We start from the raw sequence: 21,479 nt of genomic DNA on the forward strand, positions 1-21,479 counted from the left end.
TGATTGGTTTCAGTGAGACAGCTGTCACTCAGCGTGGGGGCTCGTCTGTCTGCAACCAATCATAGGCACCGGTGGGCGGGGAAAGCAGTGAATACGAGATGGAATAATGAGCTGCCGGTCAATTGTTTTTGCCATTTGGGTTTTGCACTGCAAAGCTGAGTTTTTGACCAAAGTTCTGCAACAAAAGGCTGCAGTTTGAACTGCATAGTGCACACAAGAAACCCAAATTCTCATAGACTTTGCTTGAAAAGCAGAACACAACCATTTTGGCATTAAACACTGCAGTTGAAAAAGCAGAAAAAAAGCAGGTAAAAAGCAACGTACGGACATAGCCTCAAACTGTCTTTTTCTCTTGGTAGATTCCAACAGCTTAACCCTATCCATGCCTGCTATTATTTTCTTGGCTCTCTCCAAGGACCAATTGGGATACCCCCTTTTTTTAAAGTTCATTACAATGAGGATAATATTCATGTGTATAATGATTTATCATCTACCAGTGTATCATTGGATAACAATTGTATTCATTTTAGTGAACAGGTAGCTGTCTCTAACCTAAGACAACTAGAGGGAGAGACAGAGTTGGAGCACAGGGTTAATTTAAATGACAGGTTTCAGACTCTTAATCCTATGTTCTACCCAGTAAAATCGAGACCTCCTTTCCTTGATTTTTTTCAGGAAACAATTGAAAGTGAGCTGATGTCTCTTTATAACCAAGTAGAACTTATGTATGTTGCCATTTGCTTTTCTAGCTCATGTTATTAAGTCTCTCACATAGGTTTGTAATTACCCTGATGGGAGTGAGATGTATATAAGGTTCCATGTTTGGAAAGCAGATTAGATTCTGGACTGTGAAGAAGGCGGATTTTACCGCTGAAACGCTTAGTCCTATCTGCGCTACTTTCCTGCGATAATGCTGTTCTGAATTGCTTGGACCACTGTATTTTAATGGATCTATGAATAAAAAGAAAGAAACACTTTTTTAACAGCACCCTGGAATGCTCACGTTATTGCTGGCTGGACTCTGCTTTGCTATATATACACATACACATACATATACATACATATATATACATAGACAGACATTAGACCAGTGGAAATCTGTGCTTTGGTCTGATGAGTACAACATTTGAGATCTTTGGATCCAACCACCGTGTCTTTGTAGAAAAGGTGAACGGATGGACTGTACATGGCTGCTTCCTACCGTGAAGCATGGAGGAGGAGGTGTGATGGTGTGGGGGTGCTTTGCTGGTGACAAGGTTGTGGATTTATTCAAAATTTAAGGCATACAGAACCAGCATGCCTACCACAGCATCTTACAGCGGCATGCTATTCCATCTGGTTTGCGTTTAGTTGGACCATCATTTATTTTTCAACAGGACAAGGACCCCAAACACACCTCCAGGCTGTGTAAGGGCTATTTGACTAAGAAGGAGAGTGATGGGGTGCTACGCCAGATGACCTGGTCTCCACAGTCACCAGACCTGACCCAATTTGAGATGGTTTGGGGTGAGCTGGACCGCAGAGTAAAGGCAAAAGGGCCAACAAGTGCTAAGCATCTCTGGGAAGTCCTTCAAGACTGTTGGATAACCATTTCTGGTGACTACCTCTCATCAAGAGAATGCCAAGAGTGTGCAAAATAGTAATGAAAGCAAAAAGGTGGCTACTTTGAAGAACCTAGAATATAAGACATTTTCAGTTGTTTCACACTAAGTATTTCATTCCACATGTTTTAATTCATAGTTTTGCTGCCTTCAATGTGAATCTACAAATTTTCAGAGTCCTGAAAATAAAGAAAACTCTTTGAATGAGAAGGTGTGTCCATACTTTTGGACTGTACTATAAAATATAGACATATATGTATATATGCGCATATATATATATATATATTATATATACACACATATATACATATATACATACACACACACACACACACACACACACACACACACACACACATATATATATATATATATTATATACACATATATACATACACACATATACACACACACAAATACATACACCCACGCACACACACACACACACACACATATACATTGTTGAGGATAAGAATTGAGTATCCAAAAATACTTAATTCAGCCATTTCATAGACTCAGGTATATAGTTTAGTAGATGTAAAGTAAACAGAAAAGATTATGCCTAAAACTTAGCCTTTAATCTAATATCTTGTAAAATATCCAAAAATGGACCTAAAAGGACAAACAGACCAATAAAACAGCCAATACACTCAAACACGGTAGAGGACCAATTGGCTGATCACACAAATTGATATGTTGAAAGTGACATTCATATATGTAGTTGTCAAAATGTACCGCAAAATGTATCAGCAGTATAAATCATGTAATGAATGATACATACTATGCAGCCACAAAAAACACCTGCCAGAACCGCAGCTGGCGGTGAGTAAAAGGTGGAAAAAGGAACGGTCTTACCCCGTCTGCCGTGTCACCCTTTCCCTGTAACACATGGAGCACTTATTGCCGGATGTTTTTGGTAACCATAACACATGAGATCGCCTGGTCCTTTATCTGGATGACTCAGGGTCTCCACAGGTTCCAATTAAAAGTCCAGCAGTCGTGCAGGATTCTCCCAACGCGTTTTCTTTACATCATCAGGGGAGGATAAAAATCCAGTATTCAGGTCACAATGAAACCCATGCAAAACGGCATAGATTACTGTTGGAAAGCATAGGCACAAACCATATCAAATGATGAGGGGGTCTATGTCAGTAATACAGAGCGAGCGGCCTGATATAGAGCGGCGGGTACAGCTTACCTCCATCAATACCAGGGAAACTCCTGGGCAGAGTGCGCCTGTCAGTACGCCGTCGGATTTAAATGAACCGCTCACTTGCGATGGCGTCTGACGTCACATCCGCATGCCGCAGTGAACCCACTTCCGGGTCACATGATCACGGCCGCGATGTGTACGTCACAAAAGGGGCGTACGCAGTAGTCATGTGAACCTTGACACAGCAGGTAAATGACTACAACAAAATGGCCACGGTTAGTATCGTAAAGCCAGCGATACAAAGCGGCCATTTAATTAAAAAAAACGGCCCATCAACATCCATATTGGGCCGAGAAAAGCCTGTCACATATATTACAGGCACCCAGATAGGTAGGAGGCTCATAAACAATACAGGCAATGAAAAAAACCGATATAAAAGAAAATACACCAGCAGGCATATTTATTCAGGAAAGGGAATGAGGAAGAAAAACAGATTATATCCGTTGCTTACATAATAGCAAGGGACCAGGACAAAAAATAGCGAAGGATCAGGAGAGGTCAGTAAGGACTCCAGAACAATTATGTAATAGATTATGGTAATGTGAGGGGCAAACCCGATTATATGGCCAGAGAGGTAAGAAAAACCATCACCACCCTAGACCTATCCTAATGCCCTATATTTAAACCTGACCCTACCTATTTGTGGAGGTCGGCACCCTGGGATAGATCGGTGATTGGTGCCCCCACTCGGGCGACGACTAACCCTCCTAACCACTATCTGTACTAATCTACCACAAAGGGTGCAAAGGAGAGAGCTTCATTGAGGCCCAAGGGTTTGCTAGTTTTCAGCCAAAAGATCCACTTCGTTTCTTGTTTCAGAATTTTGTTATCCCAATTGCCACCTCTGAGGGGGGGAGCCACAACATCAATACACTGGAAACTGATTGATTTAATGTCTCCTGCGTGATGTTCCATAATGTGACGGGCCACAGGAGTATCATTGCCCAGGCGGATATCACGGATGTGTTCCCCTATTCTCCTCCTAAATTCTCTTTTGGTCTTTCCCACGTATTCTTTCTGGCAACTACAGGTGGCTTTGTATAGAACGCCCTTCGTTTTGCAGTTAATAAATGAGCGGATATCAAAGCGCTTCCCCAGGACGTGAGAAAAGAAAAATTTACCTGGGTTAATATGACCACATGCAATGCAGCCGCTACATTTATAACATCCTTTGACTGGATTCCTCAGCCATGTCCTATTAGGACTAGAAAAGTGGCTGTGGACCAGTCTCTCCTTAATCGAGCGGGCCTTCCTGTAGGTCACTGAGGGGGCATTGGGCAAAAATTCACCGATATCATTATCCATTTTGAGAATGGACCAATGTCTCTCAAGGATCCTTCTAACCTCCCCTGATCCATTATTGAAGGTGGTAATGAACCGAATAATTTCCTCATCAGATGTGGGTCTCCCTGGTCCGTGCAAAAGGTCATTCCTAGTCTTCTGTTGAGTCTCAAAAAAGGCTTTCTTAATCACATGGTCAGGGTAGCCTCTATGCTGAAACCTAAGGCTTAAGTCACGTGCCTGTTGTCGAAAACCCTGCTCATCCGAGCAGTTTCGTTTTAATCTGTGAAATTGACCCTTTGGGATGCCTTTTTTTAGGCCATTAGGATGACTGCTCTCCCAACGTAGAAGGGAGTTGGTGGCAGTCGGTTTTCTATAGGTGCTAGTATGGATATCACCCACAGAATCCCTCTCAACAAGTACATCCAAAAAGGGTAACTTCCATCTATCAAACTCACAGGTAAAAAATAGACCCAAGGAGTTGTCATTAAGTGCAGCAACCGTTCTTACAATCTCATCCTCAGTGCCCCTCCACAGGACAAACACGTCGTCTATAAAACGACACCACAAGACGATGCTGTCCTGAGGCACAGGGGATGACTCACCAAAAACGCAGGTTTCTTCCCACCAGCCGAGAAGGAGGTTAGCATACGATGGGGCCACCGGACTCCCCATCGCGGTCCCTCTCAGCTGGTGGAATACCTGACCGTCAAACAAAAAGAAATTATTCTTGAGACAAAATTCAACAAGACTCAAAAGGAATGAATTATGATCATCAAATTGTTGCCCCCTACTTCAAGAAAAAACTTACCGCCTGTAACCCCAGGTCGTGTCTAATTGAGGAGTAGAGGGATTCAACATCAATGCTCACAAAAAGGACATCGTCCTCGATGGTGATACCCTCCAATTTTTTAAGCAAATCTGTAGTGTCTTTAAGATGAGAGCCCAAAGATGTAACAAAAGGTCTTAATATTCTGTCAGCATAGACACCAATATTCTGCGACACACTTCCGATACCCGACACTATTGGCCTACCCCGCAAAGGGGATAGGCCTTTGTGTACCTTCGGAAGGCAATAGAAGGTAGGAGTCACTGGGAACGGAGGATATAAAAAGTCAAATTCCGTTTTACTGATCAAGTCTCTATCACGTGCACTCAACAATAGTCCTCTCAAAGTCGACAGATAGTCAGATGTGGGATTCCGATCAAGTTTCTCATAATTGGATCTATCATCCAGGATGTCCATACACATTTTTTTATAATCAGAGACATTCATAAGTACGATGTTGCCACCTTTATCTGATTCTTTTATCACAATATCAGTGTCCCTCTCCAGGTTCCCAAGACATTCCATCTCATCTTTGGTAAGATTAAATTTGCTATTGTGCTTCTCGGTGATCGTAGCCAGATCCCTTGTGACCAAGTTGCAAAAAATATCAATGGAGGATACCTCACTATTAGCCGGAGGCATCTTACTGCTCTTTAATTTCAGGTCAGTAAAGGGACCTCTACCCTCAGAATTTGGATTAATATCACTCAAATTGTAAAGGAATCTGACATCCTCCAACAGATCATTCGCAATACCCATCTCTCTACAAATTTTTTTATTCTCCATGGCAAAGTGTTTCTTCCATTTAAGTTTTCGTGTAAATAAATTGAGATCTTTTACCGCATCAAAATGATTGAAATCCGACGTAGGAACGAAGGAGAGCCCCTTACTGAGTACCGTCATTTCTAACTTGGAGAGAGGTCTATTCGAGAGGTTAATTATCTGGGTTGAATCCCCTGTGGATTGAATCCCACTGGGCCTTGTTTGCTCCTCAGAAAGTGGTTGGACTCTAAAAAAGGTCCCTTATTAAAACCACCTCTATCGGAATTTCTACCTCTTCCCCTTTGTTTAGTCCTCCGCTGGTTCCCCCTCCCCTCTGTATCAGAAAACTCTGTATCGGTAGATGTACCTTCTGTATCACTAGGTTTATTGTATCTAATAACAGGAAAATTATATGCCTTGTTGTCTCTAAACTCCTGCACGTCTCTAATGTAAAACCTGTGTTTTTTCTCCTTCAGATGATACTGATGTTTTTCAATAATACCCTGTAAAGTGGTCTCCTTTGTCCCAAATTCCGTCTCACTAGAAAATTTTTTTGTGATCTCAATTTGTTCCCTGAGTAGGCCGTCTAATTTGGCCAAATTCTTCTTCTCCTCTTCTAATAAGAGGGTCATTAATTTCAGGGAGCAGTTTGTGATCTCTTTATGCCATGCAGAAATTAACTCCGGGTTTTTATACCTATAATTCGGAGTAAGGGAGATGCGTATATTACGTGGTACAATATGGTCCTTGAGATAACATTCAAGGGATTGTATCTCCCACCAGGAAGTAATCCTGTTCTTATAGGTTTTGGTTAGATCCCTAAAAGCACCATTAAGTGATGGTGTATATTTTTTCTGTGTAAATTCCCTCTCCGAAAAAACCTCTTTTGCCTCTGTTGCCCATGAACTGGTATCAACGCCTGTTGTAAGAAAGCCAGCCATACCCCTCAATTAATACTAGAATAGCTACTGGGTATCAATTCACTGGTAAGTATCTAGGAATAGCAAAAGTAAACAGAAAAGATTACGCCTAAAACTTAGCCTTTAATCTAATATCTTGTAAAATATCCAAAAATGGACCTAAAAAGGACAAACAGACCAATAAAACAGCCAATACACTCAAACACGGTAGAGGACCAATTGGCTGATCACACAAATTGATATGTGGAAAGTGACATTCATATATGTAGTTGTCAAAATGTACCGCAAAATGTATCAGCAGTATAAATCATGTAATGAATGATACATACTATGCAGCCACAAAAAACACCTGCCAGAACCGCAGCTGGCGGTGAGTAAAAGGTGGAAAAAGGAACGGTCTTACCCCGTCTGCCGTGTCACCCTTTCCCTGTAACACATGGAGCACTTATTGCCGGATGTTTTTGGTAACCATAACACAATTGGAACCTGTGGAGACCCTGAGTCATCCAGATAAAGGACCAGGCGATCTCATGTGTTATGGTTACCAAAAACATCCGGCAATAAGTGCTCCATGTGTTACAGGGAAAGGGTGACACGGCAGACGGGGTAAGACCGTTCCTTTTTCCACCTTTTACTCACCGCCAGCTGCGGTTCTGGCAGGTGTTTTTTGTGGCTGCATAGTATGTATCATTCATTACATGATTTATACTGCTGATACATTTTGCGGTACATTTTGACAACTACATATATGAATGTCACTTTCCACATATCAATTTGTGTGATCAGCCAATTGGTCCTCTACCGTGTTTGAGTGTATTGGCTGTTTTATTGGTCTGTTTGTCCTTTTAGGTCCATTTTTGGATATTTTACAAGATATTAGATTAAAGGCTAAGTTTTAGGCGTAATCTTTTCTGTTCACTTTTGCTATTCCTAGATACTTACCAGTGAATTGATACCCAGTAGCTATTCTAGTAGATGTAAAGTAACGCACATATCTATGCAGGTCTTTGTTCCTTAACACAGTATTATATCAGCACATGTAATTTTAAAGATGGCTGCCACATCCTGTCTACGCCCAAGGTGATAAAAGAAAATTCCTGGAGCCTGGACTGACCAATCAAGAATAGGATATACAGATCTATATATCTTGAAGCCCCGACCTACGATACTTGATTGGACTGTATTTTGTCCTTGCCCTTCACTTTTGAAGAGCTGTGAAAAGTTTTAAACAATAAAGACCAGTTGCCTCAAGGTCTGTCATGGAGAAGGTCCATAACCGATATAGTGTCTGTTATTGCTCATTCTCGTGTGCACACATGACAATATAATTTGAAACAGCAGTCAGATCCTAAGAGGGACCGCTTGAGTCCCGTCCTTAACAGTGGAGGCACTGCTGAGATTACCATAAGAAGGATTGGCCAAATTCCTCTCTCGGATGCAGGAGGCTATTTCCCAGTAGCCATGGACCACCGACAGACCTGATCGCTCTCAAAAAAAAAAAAAAAAAAAAAAAAAAAAAATCGCACCCTTCGCCGGTAGTTTGAGAACAAAGAAAAGGACCCAGCACCCATAGGTGCTCGGTCCGTGGGTCATACGGATCTGACTGTCTGTATTTCTGAGATGTAAACGAGGGGGCTTTCAACTCCATAGAAAGCCTGTAAGTTCTTCGCTCTGACTTAGTTCGCAAAGAGTTTGTCTGCTGCTGTACACAAAGGACTAGCTGAGAGAAGAGAGCGCTGCAAGACTGTAGAGCTAACCACTGAGCCACCGTGGTATCGATCTAATTGCACGGACTCAAAGAATAAATCCATCTGATCACTAATACTGCACGGTGAACCACACAAAAAGAAGAACTATTCTTATACTGGTGTTTATTTGTTCATTCTACCTCCCAAAAATCAAAATAAACCTTAGTTCACATTTATCCTGCCGCTCTCCTCCAAGCACCGTCAGGATTTCCATGTAAATTCCACAAACTGCTGTTCAGACAAAAACCCCCAAATGAACCACTCACTATAATGATGGAGTCACTTTGGACTCTATCTGGTCTCTGTTTCGGTGGTGTCCAATTATTGTAAGAGTCTTGTTAGTGCACAAATGTGGACGACCACAGTTCTGTGCCCGCCTAAAAAAAGATGAATACTAATAAAACAGAAGCCAAAGTCAAATTGTCCAAAGTGTCTCAATCTGCCTCAGTGTGAGTGGTTCAGTCGGAGCTTTCGTCTGAATCAAATTTTTCTGGGATTTACATGGAAACCGTAGTAAGAAAAATGAGACAGTTGCACTCTGTAGTGCGAAGATGTGTAACAATGAATATGGCAATATAAACTTTCATTACTGCTGTGAAAAATATGTAAAAATTAAGATACTTAGCACACAAAAACGGTCAGTTTTATGTGAGCCCAACAGCCAGCGGCAAGACTACCTCTTTGTTGGGTCCTGCCTACTCAATTGCCTCTCTTGGGGTTAAAAAACCCCCTCCAATTTATGGGCGGACAGGAATCTGTAAATGAAGAATTAAAATTGCCTAAGGCTGAAGAGCAGGAGTGCTCAATCAGAAGGTATGACCTTTCTAAAGGCTGCTTTACATGCTGCGACATCGCTAGCGATCGCACCCGCACCTGTCACGGGCAAAATCGCTGCCCGTGGCGAACAATATCACTAGTACGCGTCACATGCACATACCTTCCTAACGACATCGCTGTAGCCGGCGAACAAACTCTTTTTTTAAGGGGGAGGTTCGTGCGCTTTGAAATACAAATGCTCCCTTCTTCTGAGCCCTCCTGTGCCTAAAACACAGTAAGCAGCCCCATGTGTGGCATTATTGAAGTGGGGAGAGCTCACTTAATTTAGGATTCAAACAGGGAAGAAAGACTAGGCACCACTGATGTGTAAGGGTGGAAACACATCTATGCGAGTAAAATCGGTCCGACTGGGCTGAAAAAAACTCGGCTGATTTTAGTTCACGTTAGGTGCGAGTGCAACGCAAGTGCGATGCTTTTTCTGAATAAATTAATGATTTTACTAGCGTGTGTAATGCGTATTTTTTACTATGTCATCTGCCATTCAGCGCTGCTACATGGCCGCTGACAGCAGACACAGACAGCCATGTAGCAGAGCTGAATGGCAGATGACGGCAGACACAGACAGAGCCGCACAATCAGAATGAACTCAGGTGAACTTCACCCGACTTCATTGTCATGCTGCGGCTCTGTCTGTGCCACGTCCTGATTAGCGGTCACCAGTGAATGGCTCACCGGTGACCACTAATCCCCCGAGTGACTGAAGTTAGCTGCCCTCTCTCATACTCACCGATCCCCGGCGCCGCGCTGCTCCGGCGGCTTTTACTATTTTGAAAAAGCCGGACGCTCATTAAACAATCTCGTATTCCCTGCTTTCCCCGCCCACAGGCGCCTATGATTGGTTGCAGTGAGACACCTGTCACTCAGCGTGGGGGTGTGTCTCACTGCAACCAATCACAGCAGCCGGTGGGCGTGTCTATACTGTGCAGTGAAATAATTAAAAAAAAAAAAACAACGTGCGGTCCCCCCCAATTTTAATACCAGCCAGATAAAGCCATACGGCTGAAGGCTGGTATTCTCAGGATGGGGAGCTCCACGTTATGGGGAGCCCCCCAGCCTAACAATATCAGTCAGAAGCCACTTAGAATTGCCCTGGTGCGTTGGCAAATCGGGGTAATAAGGAGTTTAATTAATCTGAAAGTTACAGTAAATAAACACACACACGAAAAATTCATTTATTAGAAATAAAAAACACAAATAAATTCCCTCATTACCAATTTAATAAGCCCCAAAAAGCCCTCCATGTCCGGCGTAATCAACGGACCTCCAGCGTCGCATCCAGCATGAAGGTGACAGGAGCTGCAGCAGACACCGCCGCTCCGGTCACCTCCACGCAGCAACTGAGGTGAGTAGTGCGATCTTCTGAGGTGTCACTGAGGTTACCCGCTGGATCCAGTGACAGCGGGTAACCTCAGGTGGCCGCGATTAAATCTGGCTGGTATTAAAATTGGGGGGGACCGCACGCCATTTTTTTAATTATTTATTTCACTGCACAGTATAGACACGCCCACCGGCTGCTGTGATTGGGTGCAGTGAGACACCTGCCACTCAGTGTGGGGGTGTGTTCACTGCAACCAATCATAGGCGCCTGTGGGCGGGGAAAGCAGGGAATACGAGATTGTTTAATATGAGCGGCCGGCTTTTTCAAAATAGTAGAAGCCGCCGCAGCAGTGAGAAAGCCGTGCAGCGCCGCGCCGGGGATCGGGGAGTATAAGAGAGGAGGGGAAAATGACCGACAGACTGTGAGAGAGGGACAGAGATAGTGACGGACCGACAGAGACAGAGAGACCGAGAGGGAGAAACCGACTGACAGAATAGTGATTGACAGACATTGGGAGACATCGCTAGTTTCTAGTGTTTTAGGAAACATGCGAGAAATGTATTTAGAAAATCGCATGTCACTAAGATGGTGTGAGTGCCGTCCCGTGACATCCGATTTTTTACACGCTCTCATAGACTTGCATTGGAGAGACTCGCAGTAGAAACTCGCAAAAAAGCAGCAAGCTGCGATTTTTTTCTCAGTCCGATTTGGACTGAAAAAAAAAAAAGAAAAAAAAAAAAATATCGCAGATGAGAGCGGAATCATTCACTAACATGTGTCCGATTCCAATGCGAGTTTTTCTCACATTGCTCTACTGCGAGAAACTCGCAAGTGAGAAGCAGCCCTAAAAACCAGCTTCACACTGGCCAAAAAAAAATAAACAACCGCTATTGTGGACAAGGGACAAAAAAAAAAAAAAAAAAAAAAAGGACCCATAGAAGCGCCATGCAAGCACGAAACAGTTGACAGTTATCTGAGGCTTTTGGCTCCCCCTCCCTGCACCCCGTGTTTGCACAATGAGGGTATGTGCGCAAGTCTGCGTTCTGCACCGCAGCGTTTAAGTCACTGCATGTGCAAAAGCTGCATTCTGAAAGTTTGTTGACCTGCAGAATTCATGCAGAAATCCTGCGTTCTGGAAGTTCTCTCTCCCATAAACAGAGTGGAGAAAGCATCCAGAACGCACAAAAGAAGTGACATGTTGCTTTTTAGAACGCAGCGTTTTGGCAGCATGCAAAACGCTGTGTTCTAAAACGCCACGTGCGGATGGAATTTGCACAATCTTCATAAATTGTGCTGGGGACGGCAGGACGGATGCTTTTACACTGCGGTGCAGAATGCAGCGTAAAAGCATGATAACACGCAACGTGCGCACATACCCTAAAGAAGACTATTTTATCTTCTGGTGAGTTGCTGCTTTATTTCTTCCTCCTTTTTTGGATCTAGATTTTCTACTGTCACTTAATTTAGGGGGTTAGTGTCTCTAGAAGCACAAGCTGGGCACGATGCATGTGCACTAGGCTGGCATGTTTGCAGTTCACCAGAAGGAAAAAAAAAAAAAAAAAAAAAAGCGTGGCATGGGTGTTACAAAATAGGCACTGCAGCCGTAGATAAATTCACTAAGGTGCAATTACTACTTTTTTTTTTTCTTGTTCTTGTTGGATTGTTCTTCTCTTTTCTGGCACCCTATAGGCTCCTCAAATTTTGCCTCCAAACTATTCTTGCAAAATCTGTGCTCCAAAAACTAAAATGGTGCTTCTTTCTGCTCAGCCCTGAAGCGCGGCCAAACTAGTTTTTCACAGAAGTTTCTGACAACATTCAGGGTATTACCACGTTCAAGAGAAATTTCTCAATAAATTGTGGGGTACAGTTTCACCTTTTAACCCTTGTGTAACTGTTAAATTTGCAACTAATAAAAAAAAAAAAAAAAAAATTGATTTTTACCACTAAAAGGTTATATTTTCAAGCCCAATGTTATAAAATTATGTGATGCTGTGCCTGTGGGTTTAAAATATTCACTAAACGCCTAGATGAATTCCTTACGAAGTAATGTTTCCAATATGGGGTCATTTCTGTGGGTTTCTGCTGATCTGGGCTAATGGAGCCCACAATCTATTCAATCAGAATCTGCATTTCTAAAATCCAAGAAGGACTCCTTATAATCCGATGCCCGCCATGTGCTCAGACAGTAGTGTAAAACCACATATGGGGTACTTCTATGTTCAATAACTGCATAACAAATTATGGCGTCCATTTTCTATTAACCTTCATGTAAATGATAAATTTGTTTCTTAAACAGTATTTTAGAGGAAAAATTATTTGTTTTTTCACATCTAGATGTTCTAAAGTTTTGTGAATCACCTGAAGGTTAAAAAAAAAACCTCAGGAGAATGCTAGATTAATTCCTTGAAGGGTCTAGTTTCCAAAATGGGGGAACTTGTGGTAGCGGTGGTTCTGCTGTTTTGGCATGTCAGGGTTTCTGCAAATGCAACATGACATTTACAATCTATTCCAGATAAATTTACACTCCAAAAGTCAAATGGCGCCCTTTCCTTTCTTAGCCCTACCATATGCCCAAACAGCAGTTTTTGTCCACATATCGGGTATCATCGCATTTGGGAGAAATTGTGAAACATATTATGGAGTCTGTTTTCTCCTATTAGCCATTGTGAAAACTACACATTTGGGGTTAAAAACATTTTAGCGGGAATTTTTTTTCCCCCATTTTCACATCCACATAAAAAGTTTTTAGAAGCATCTATGGGTTCAATATGCTCTTAACACCCCTAGACGAATCCCTTGATGGGCCTGGTTTACAAAATGGGGTCATTTGTGGGGGTTTCTGCTGTTCTGGAACTTCATATGCTCTGCAAATGACACTGGTGTCTGCAATAATGTAACTTTTGAGCCCTACAATTTGTCCAAACTGAACTTGGAGGTATCACAAACACTCATGAGAAAATGGGTAAACTGTAGAGCCCACTTTTTCATGTTACCTCTTGCATAAGTGAAAAATGTAGGGCTAAACAACAATTTATGGATTTTTTTTTTTTTTTTAAATATGACAATCTAATGTTTTCAAGTTGTGGGTTCAAAATACTCACTATAACCATGTAAAAAATCCCTGAGGGGTGTAGTTTCCAAAATGGGGTCGCTTGTGGGGGATTTCTACCATTTAGGCACCTTAGGGGCCCTGCAAGTGCGACACGGAGCCCACAGTGTATTTCAACCAAGTTTGTGTTCTAGAATTTACATGTCGCTCCTTCCCTTCAGAGTCCGGGTGTTTGTTCAAAGAACGGTTTCTGACCACATGTGCAGTATCAGCGCACTGAAGAAACTGGGTAACAAATTTTGGGGTCTAATTTGTCATGCTATCGCTTGTAAAAGTACAAGAGTTGGGGCTAAAGCAAAATTTGAGAGGTAATATTTACATTTTTTTTTATTCCACTTTGTAGCAATTCCTGTGTAGCAACAGAAGGGTTAAAAAAATTCATAACAGCAGTTTTGAAGTATTTGAGGAGTGCAGTTTTTAAAAAAATGGTATCACTTTTTGGGGATTTTCCAATATATAGGCCTCTCAAAGTCCATTTAAATTGGAATAGATCCCTAAAGACACAAGTTTTGTAAGTTTCTTGAAAATAAATAAAATATAGCGACTAAACTTTTAAATGTAACAATAATATTGAAATACAGGAATAAAAAAAAAATATAAATAAATATTTATAGTGTGGTATGGACACAGACTGCAGGGTCCGCTCTGGAGCGGTGCTGGGGGCAGGTAAAAGCGGGCGGCAGTGATAGATCTCCTGCTGCCGCTCATATAATATGCACAGCCGCTGTCCATCAGCGTGGTGCTAAAACCGCATCACGCTGATGGGCTGGGGCAGCGGGGCATATTATATCTGCCTGTGCTCCCTTTGATCGCACATGATCCCCCCTGTGTTAGATATGGCCCCCATACTGCTGCCCATAGTAAAATAAAAAAAGCTTTACTTACCTCCAGCGCTGATCTCCCGGTCTCCTGCTGGTGCTGTCTGTGATCAGGCACGCAGAGATGATATCACTCTGCCGTGCCGATCACATGACCGGCAGCAAGAACCAGGAAGTGGAGAAAGCCGGAGCTCAACTGCAAGGAGGGAGACACGAGGAGGGACAGCGCTGAGAAGGTAAGGAAAGAGAGTGTTTTATTTTATTATGGGCAGCAGTATGGGGGCCATATCTAACACAGGGGAGATGTGCCATCTATAGTGGCCATGGGCAGCACACATGGGGGGCCATATCAAACACAGGGGAGGTGTTCCATCTTTAAGGGCCATGGGCAGCACAGGGGGACGTACCCCAGCACAAGGGGGCTATATTCAATATAAGGAGGCCATATCCAGATTAAGGGGGGCTAATTTTAGGATGGGGGGGCTATGAGGGACATATACCCTATATGATTTGTTAGACGGACACTGGCATTATAAGATGGACCCCATTTAACATTAAAAAAAAAAAAAAAAAAAAATTCTTTCTTCACCAAATTTGGGGGTGCGTCTTATAATCAGGTGCGCCTTATAAAGCGAAAAATACGGTATTTTTTATTTCTCAACTTTATTCTCATACAATTAAAATATTCTCATTACAATTAAAGCAATAGACAATTTCTATAGTTTGTGTTTTACTATTTACAAAAAAAAAAAAAAAAATTACAACTTTGGTTCTCTTACTCATGTTACTCCTAATCTTTAATTTTTGGGGGTCAATGTAACCTTGCGATTCATACAACTACAGTTTTCTTTGCTACTATGTTGGGGTACATACAGCTTTTTCAGAGGATTTTTTTTTTTAGGTGATAATGTGACCCACTTTGCCAATACATTTTTGCTGTTTTTCTTGTATTACACTCATAAAAATTGTGCAAAAGAAGAATTGCAAAGTGTAAAAATTTAGCAAAATCTAGTGATTTCATGGTTTTCCTGGGCATCTCTACTAAAAAGTAGGCAGAGGTACTTATTACTTGGCCAAATGGAGTAACATTTTTGGCTGAAGCGCACACCAGATGTAACACATGCCAAATTCATTAACATGCATGTGCCGCTTAATAAATTTGGCACATCTTACTCTTACATCTTACCTACACCTTTCATTAAGGCTGGAATATAAAGAACACACCACTATTAACCCCTTCATCCCCCCCCCCAGCATGTTTTCACCTCTTTCTTTAGCCTCACATCTTGCATTTTCACAAGGGTAACAAGAGAAAATGCACCATACAATCTGTTGTGCAATTTGTCCTGGGTACACCAATACCCCCATGTGTCGTGAATTCTTTACTCTTACTCTTTGGGAGCACAGCAGCGCGGAAGGAAAGGAGCGCCATTTGAATGTTAGGCTATTTGCCGACAGGAGATTAAAAATGCGGATTTATCTGCGGATTTTCTGGATTTTCCAGATAAATCCGCAGGTTTCAGCACGTACAGACACTCCCCATGTTATCCTATGGGACACTGGCAGTGCTGTGGATACGTGCGGCTGCGCAACATGCTGCGGATGTTCCGCAGCCGCACGTAATTGCATGTCAATTATTTCTGCGGAATTACCTACGGAAATCCCGGCCCTCCACTATGGAGATAGAGGCCGGGACTTTCGCAGGTAAGTCGCACAAATGCCCGCAGGTTTACCGCAGCTATTTCGATGTACTACCGCAGCTAAAAATAGCTTCGGATTATTGCGACCAAATTCGGGAAACCTGCGGATATATCCGCAGGTACAAACTCCCGTGGGCACATAGCCTTAGAGCGGAAAATTGTCTGGAATAGATGGCGGATGCCATGTTGCGTTTGGAGAGCCCCTGATGTGCCCAAACAGTGGAAACCTGACTCCTCAAGGTATTTCTCTAGATGTGCGGTGAGCTGCTTGAATCTCCAGGTGCTTCACAGAATTTTACAACATTGAGCTGTGAAGAAAAAAAAAAAAAAATTCACCATACAATTTATTGTGCAACTTCTCCTGAATAAGCGAATACCTTATATGTGGTGGAAAACTACTTTTGGAGGCACAGTACAAAGCGAAGACGGGAAAAGCGCCATATTGGAGTGCAGATTTAGTTGGAATGGTTTGCGGGTGCCATAATCAAATTGGCAGGAATCCTGAGGTGCCAGAACCGCAGAAATCCTTCTCAAGTGACCCCATTTTACAAACTGCACCCCTCAATGAATTTATCTAGGGGAGCAGTGAGCATACCGCCACTACAGGTGTGTCACAAAATTAAATACTATTGGGCGTAAAAAAATATTATATATTTTTAGCACTAAAATGTTGTTCTAACCTCAGATTTCCAATTTTCACAAGGGGAAAAGGTTAAGAAAGTCCCATACTATTCTGTTACACAATTTCTCCTGAATGTGGCAATACCCCATGTGACTGTACAGTATAGTTTGGCCACACTGCAGGGATCTGGAGGGAAGGAGCACCATTTTATTGTTGGAGAACAGTTTCCTAGAATAGTTTGCGAGCGCCATTTAGAGAGCCCCTATGTGCCAGAACAGCAGAAATCACCTCAAGTGACCAAATTTTGGAAATTACAATGGATGTTGCAAAACTAAAAATTTCATATAAGCCCTTGTTGTGCCCAGTACATTGTAATGCCCGTACATTATACCCAGCTTGTGCTTATGGAAATTTGCACCCCATAAATTAAGGAGGCTTTCCTCAGTACAACAATAGTAAATGTTGACATTAATCATCGTTTAGGCACACTGTGGGGCTCAGAAGCAAAGGAGGCATTTGGAAGTGCAGATTTTGCTGGATTTCTTTTGAAGGATGGGGGCATAGAATTTTCCAGAGCCTTTGTGGCCGCCCCCTAAATTTCCATTAACAAATGACGGACTTCAATGGGAATTGGTGTATTTGTAGGTTGAGTTGAATACTATTTGGTGGCAATTTGGGCTACAGAACATTTTGGATCAGTTCACCTTTATCCTGTGCTCTATACTGAGCACTTACATCGGGGTTTCCATCTACAAGTGCATCTCAAATTAGAATATCATCAAAGAAGGGAATTTTGTTTACTTACCGTAAATTCCTTTTCTTCTAGCTCCAATTGGGAGACCCAGACAATTGGGTGTATAGCTACTGCCTCCGGAGGCCGCACAAAGTACTACACTTAAAAGTGTAAGGCCCCTCCCCTTCTGGCTATACACCCCCCCGTGGGAGCACGGGTCCCTCAGTTTTAGTGCAAAAGCAAGAAGGAGGAAAGCCAATAACTGTTTCAAAAACAAATTCAATCCGATAACAATATCGGAGAACGTAACTTATCAACATGAACAACATGTGCACCCGAAAAACAAATACCCTAAGAAAAAACAGGGCGGGTGCTGGGTCTCCCAATTGGAGCTAGAAGAAAAGGAATTTACGGTAAGTAAACAAAATTCCCTTCTTTTTCGCTCCTAATTGGGAGACCCAGACAATTGGGACGTCCAAAAGCAGTCCCTGGGTGGGTAAAAGAATACCTCGTGATCGGGCTGTCAGGCAGCCCTTTCTTACAGGTGGGCCACCGCCGCCTGCAGGACTTGTCTACCTAGGCTGGCATCCGCCGAAGCGTAGGTATGCACCTGATAATGCTTGGTAAAAGTGTGCAGACTCGACCAGGTAGCCGCCTGGCACACCTGCTGAGCCGTAGCCTGATGCCGTAATGCCCACGCGCACCCACGGCTCTGGTAGAATGGGCCTTCAGTCCAGAAGGAGTCGGAAGCCCAGCAGAACGGTAGGCGTGAAGAATTGGTTCCTTGATCCACCGCGCAAGGGTGGATTTGGAAGCTTGCGACCCTTTATGCTGACCAGCGACCAGGATAAAGAGTGCATCCGAACGGCGCAGAGGCGCCGTGCGGGAAATGTAGATCCTGAGTGCTCTCACCAGGTCCAACAGATGCAAACCCTTTTCAAATTGGTGAACTGGATGCGGACACAAAGATGGTAAAGTGATATCCTGATTGAGATGAAAGGAAGATACCACCTTGGGAAGAAACTCTGGAATTGGACGCAGTACTACCTTGTCTTGGTGAAACACCAGGAAGGGAGATTTGCAAGATAACGCCGCCAGCTCTGACACTCTCCGAAGAGACGTGACCGCCACCAGAAAAGCCACTTTCTGTGAAAGCCGAGAAAAGGAAATCTCCTTCATAGGCTCGAAAGGTGGCTTCTGGAGAGCAATTAGAACCTTGTTCAGATCCCAGGGTTCCAATGGCCGCTTGTAAGGGGGAACGATATGACAAACCCCTTGCAGGAACGTGCGTACCTTAGGAAGTCGCGCCAGGTGCTTCTGAAAGAATACGGATAGCGCAGAGACTTGTCCTTTAAGGGAGCTAAGCGACAAACCTTTTTCCAACCCAGACTGCAGGAAGGAAAGAAAAATAGGCAATGCAAATGGCCAGGGAGAAACTCCCTGAGCGGAGCACCAAGATAAGAATATCTTCCACGTTCCGTGGTAGATCTTGGCGGAGGATGGTTTCCTAGCCTGTCTCATGGTGACAACAACATCATGAGATAAACCTGAGGTCCCTAGGATCCAGGACTCAATGGCCACACAGTCAGGTTCAGGGCCGCAGAATTCAGATGGAAAAACGGCCCTTGAGACAGCAAGTCTGGACGGCCTGGTAGCGCCCACGGTTGTCCTACCGTAAGATGCCACAGATCCGGGTACCACAACCTCCTTGGCCAGTCTGGAGCGACGAGAATGGCGCAACGGCAGTCGGACCTGATTTTACGGAGCACTCTGGGCAACAATGCCAGAGGTGGAAACACATAAGGTAGTCGGAACTGCGACCAATCCTGAACTAAGGCGTCTGCCGCCAGAGCTCGGTGATCGTGAGACCGTGCCATGAAAACCGGGACCTTGTTGTTGTGCCGTGACGCCATCAGGTCGACGTCCGGTATCCCCCAGCGGCGACAGATCTCCTGAAACACGTCCGGGTGAAGGGACCATTACCCTGCGTCCATGCCCTGGCGACTGAGAAAGTCTGCTTCCCAGTTTTCCACGCCTGGGATGTGAACTGCGGATATGGTGGATGCTGTGTTTTCCACCCACGTCAGAATCCGCCGGACTTCTTGAAAGGCTTGCCGACTGCGTGTTCCCCCTTGGTGGTTGATGTACGCCACCGCTGTGGAATTGTCCGACTGAATTCGGATCTGCTTTCCTTCCAGCCACTGCTGGAAGGCTAATAGGGCAAGATACACTGCCCTGATTTCCAGAACATTGATCTGAAGGGTGGACTCCTGCCGAGTCCACGTACCCTGAGCCCTGTGGTGAAGAAACACTGCTCCCCACCCTGATAGACTCGCATCTGTCGTGACCACCGCCCAGGATGGGGGTAGGAACGACTTTCCTTTTGACAATGAGGTGGGAAGAAGCCACCATCGGAGAGAGTCCTTGGCTGCCTGAGAGAGGGAGACATCCCTGTCGAGGGACGTCGACTTCCCGTCCCATTGGCGGAGAATGTCCCATTGTAGAGGGCGCAGATGAAACTGCGCGAAAGGGACTGCTTCCATTGCTGCCACCATCTTCCCTAGGAAATGCATGAGGCGCCTCAAGGAGTGGGACTGGTTCTGCAGGAGAGATTGCACCCCTGTCTGCAGAGAGCACTGCTTGTCCAGTGGAAGCTTCACTATCGCTGAGAGAGTATGAAACTCCATGCCAAGATATGTTAGTGATTGGGTCGGGGTTAGATTTGACTTTGAAAAGTTGATAATCCACCCGAAACTCTGGAGAGTCTTCAGTGCCACGTCCAGACTGTGTTGGCATGCCTCTTGAGAGGGTGCCTTTATAAGTAGATCGTCCAAATACGGGATCACGGAGTGACCCTGCGAGTGCAGGACAGCTACTACTGCTGCCATGACCTTGGTGAAGACCCGAGGGGCTGTTGCCAGCCCGAAAGGTAACGCTACGAACTGCAGGTGTTCGCTTTCTATAACGAAGCGTAGAAAACGCTGATGCTCTGGCGCAATCGGCACGTGAAGATAAGCATCTTTGATGTCTATTGATGCTAAGAAATCTCCTTGAGACATTGAGGCTATGACGGAGCGTAGAGATTCCATCCGGAACCTCCTGGTTTTTACGTGTTTGTTGAGCAACTTTAGATCCAGGACGGGCCGAAAGGACCCGTCCTTCTTTGGCACCACAAACAGATTGGAGTAAAAACCGTGACCTTGTTCCTGAAGAGGAACGGAAGTCACCACTAATTCCGCCTTTAGAGTGGCCACCGCCTGCAGCAGAGCATCGGCTCGGTCGGGCGGTGGGGAAGTTCTGAAGAAACGAGTTGGAGGACGAGAGCTGAACTCTATCCTGTACCCGTGAGACAGAATGTCCTTCACCCAACGGTCTTTGACCTGTGACAGCCAAATGTCGCCAAAGCGGGAGAGCCTGCCACCGACCGAGGATGCGGAGAGAGGAGGCTGAAAGTCATGAGGAAGCCGTCTTGGTAACGGTTCTTCCTGCTGTCTTGTTTGGGCGTGACTGAGTCCGCCAAGAATCTGAGCCTCTCTGATCCTTTTGAGTCCTTTTGGACGAGGAGAATTGGGACCTGCCTGAGCCTCGAAAGGACCGAAAACCAGACTGACCCCTCCTTTGTTGGGGCTTGTTTTGTCTGTGTTGAGGTAAGGATGAGTCCTTACCCTTGGAGTGTTTAATGATTTCATCCAAACGCTCCCCAAACAATCGGTCGCGAGAAAAAGGCAAACTGGTTAAGCACTTCTTGGAAGCAGAATCTGCCTTCCATTCTCTCAACCACAGGGCTCTGCGCAAAACCACGGAGTTGGCTGACGCCACCGCCGTACGGCTCGTAGAGTCCAGGACAGCATTAATCGCGTAAGACGCGAATGCAGACATTTGAGAGGTCAATGGTGCCACCTGCGGGGCAGATGTACGTGTGACCGAGTCGACTTGTATAAGCCCAGCTGAAATGGCTTGGAGTGCCCATGCGGCTGCAAAAGCTGGC

At 44.2% G+C, this 21,479-nt stretch overlaps 1 protein-coding gene across 1 annotated transcript in view; it reads right to left on the minus strand.

Moving 5' to 3' along the window:
* The window catches only part of RAB29 (RAB29, member RAS oncogene family), a 73,403-nt gene that overhangs the window by 15,493 nt on the left and 36,431 nt on the right, over positions 1-21,479 (minus strand). The window lies entirely within an intron of this gene.

Source organism: Anomaloglossus baeobatrachus, chromosome 2 (assembly GCF_048569485.1).
Source record: "Anomaloglossus baeobatrachus isolate aAnoBae1 chromosome 2, aAnoBae1.hap1, whole genome shotgun sequence".
NCBI lineage: Eukaryota > Metazoa > Chordata > Amphibia > Anura > Aromobatidae > Anomaloglossus > Anomaloglossus baeobatrachus.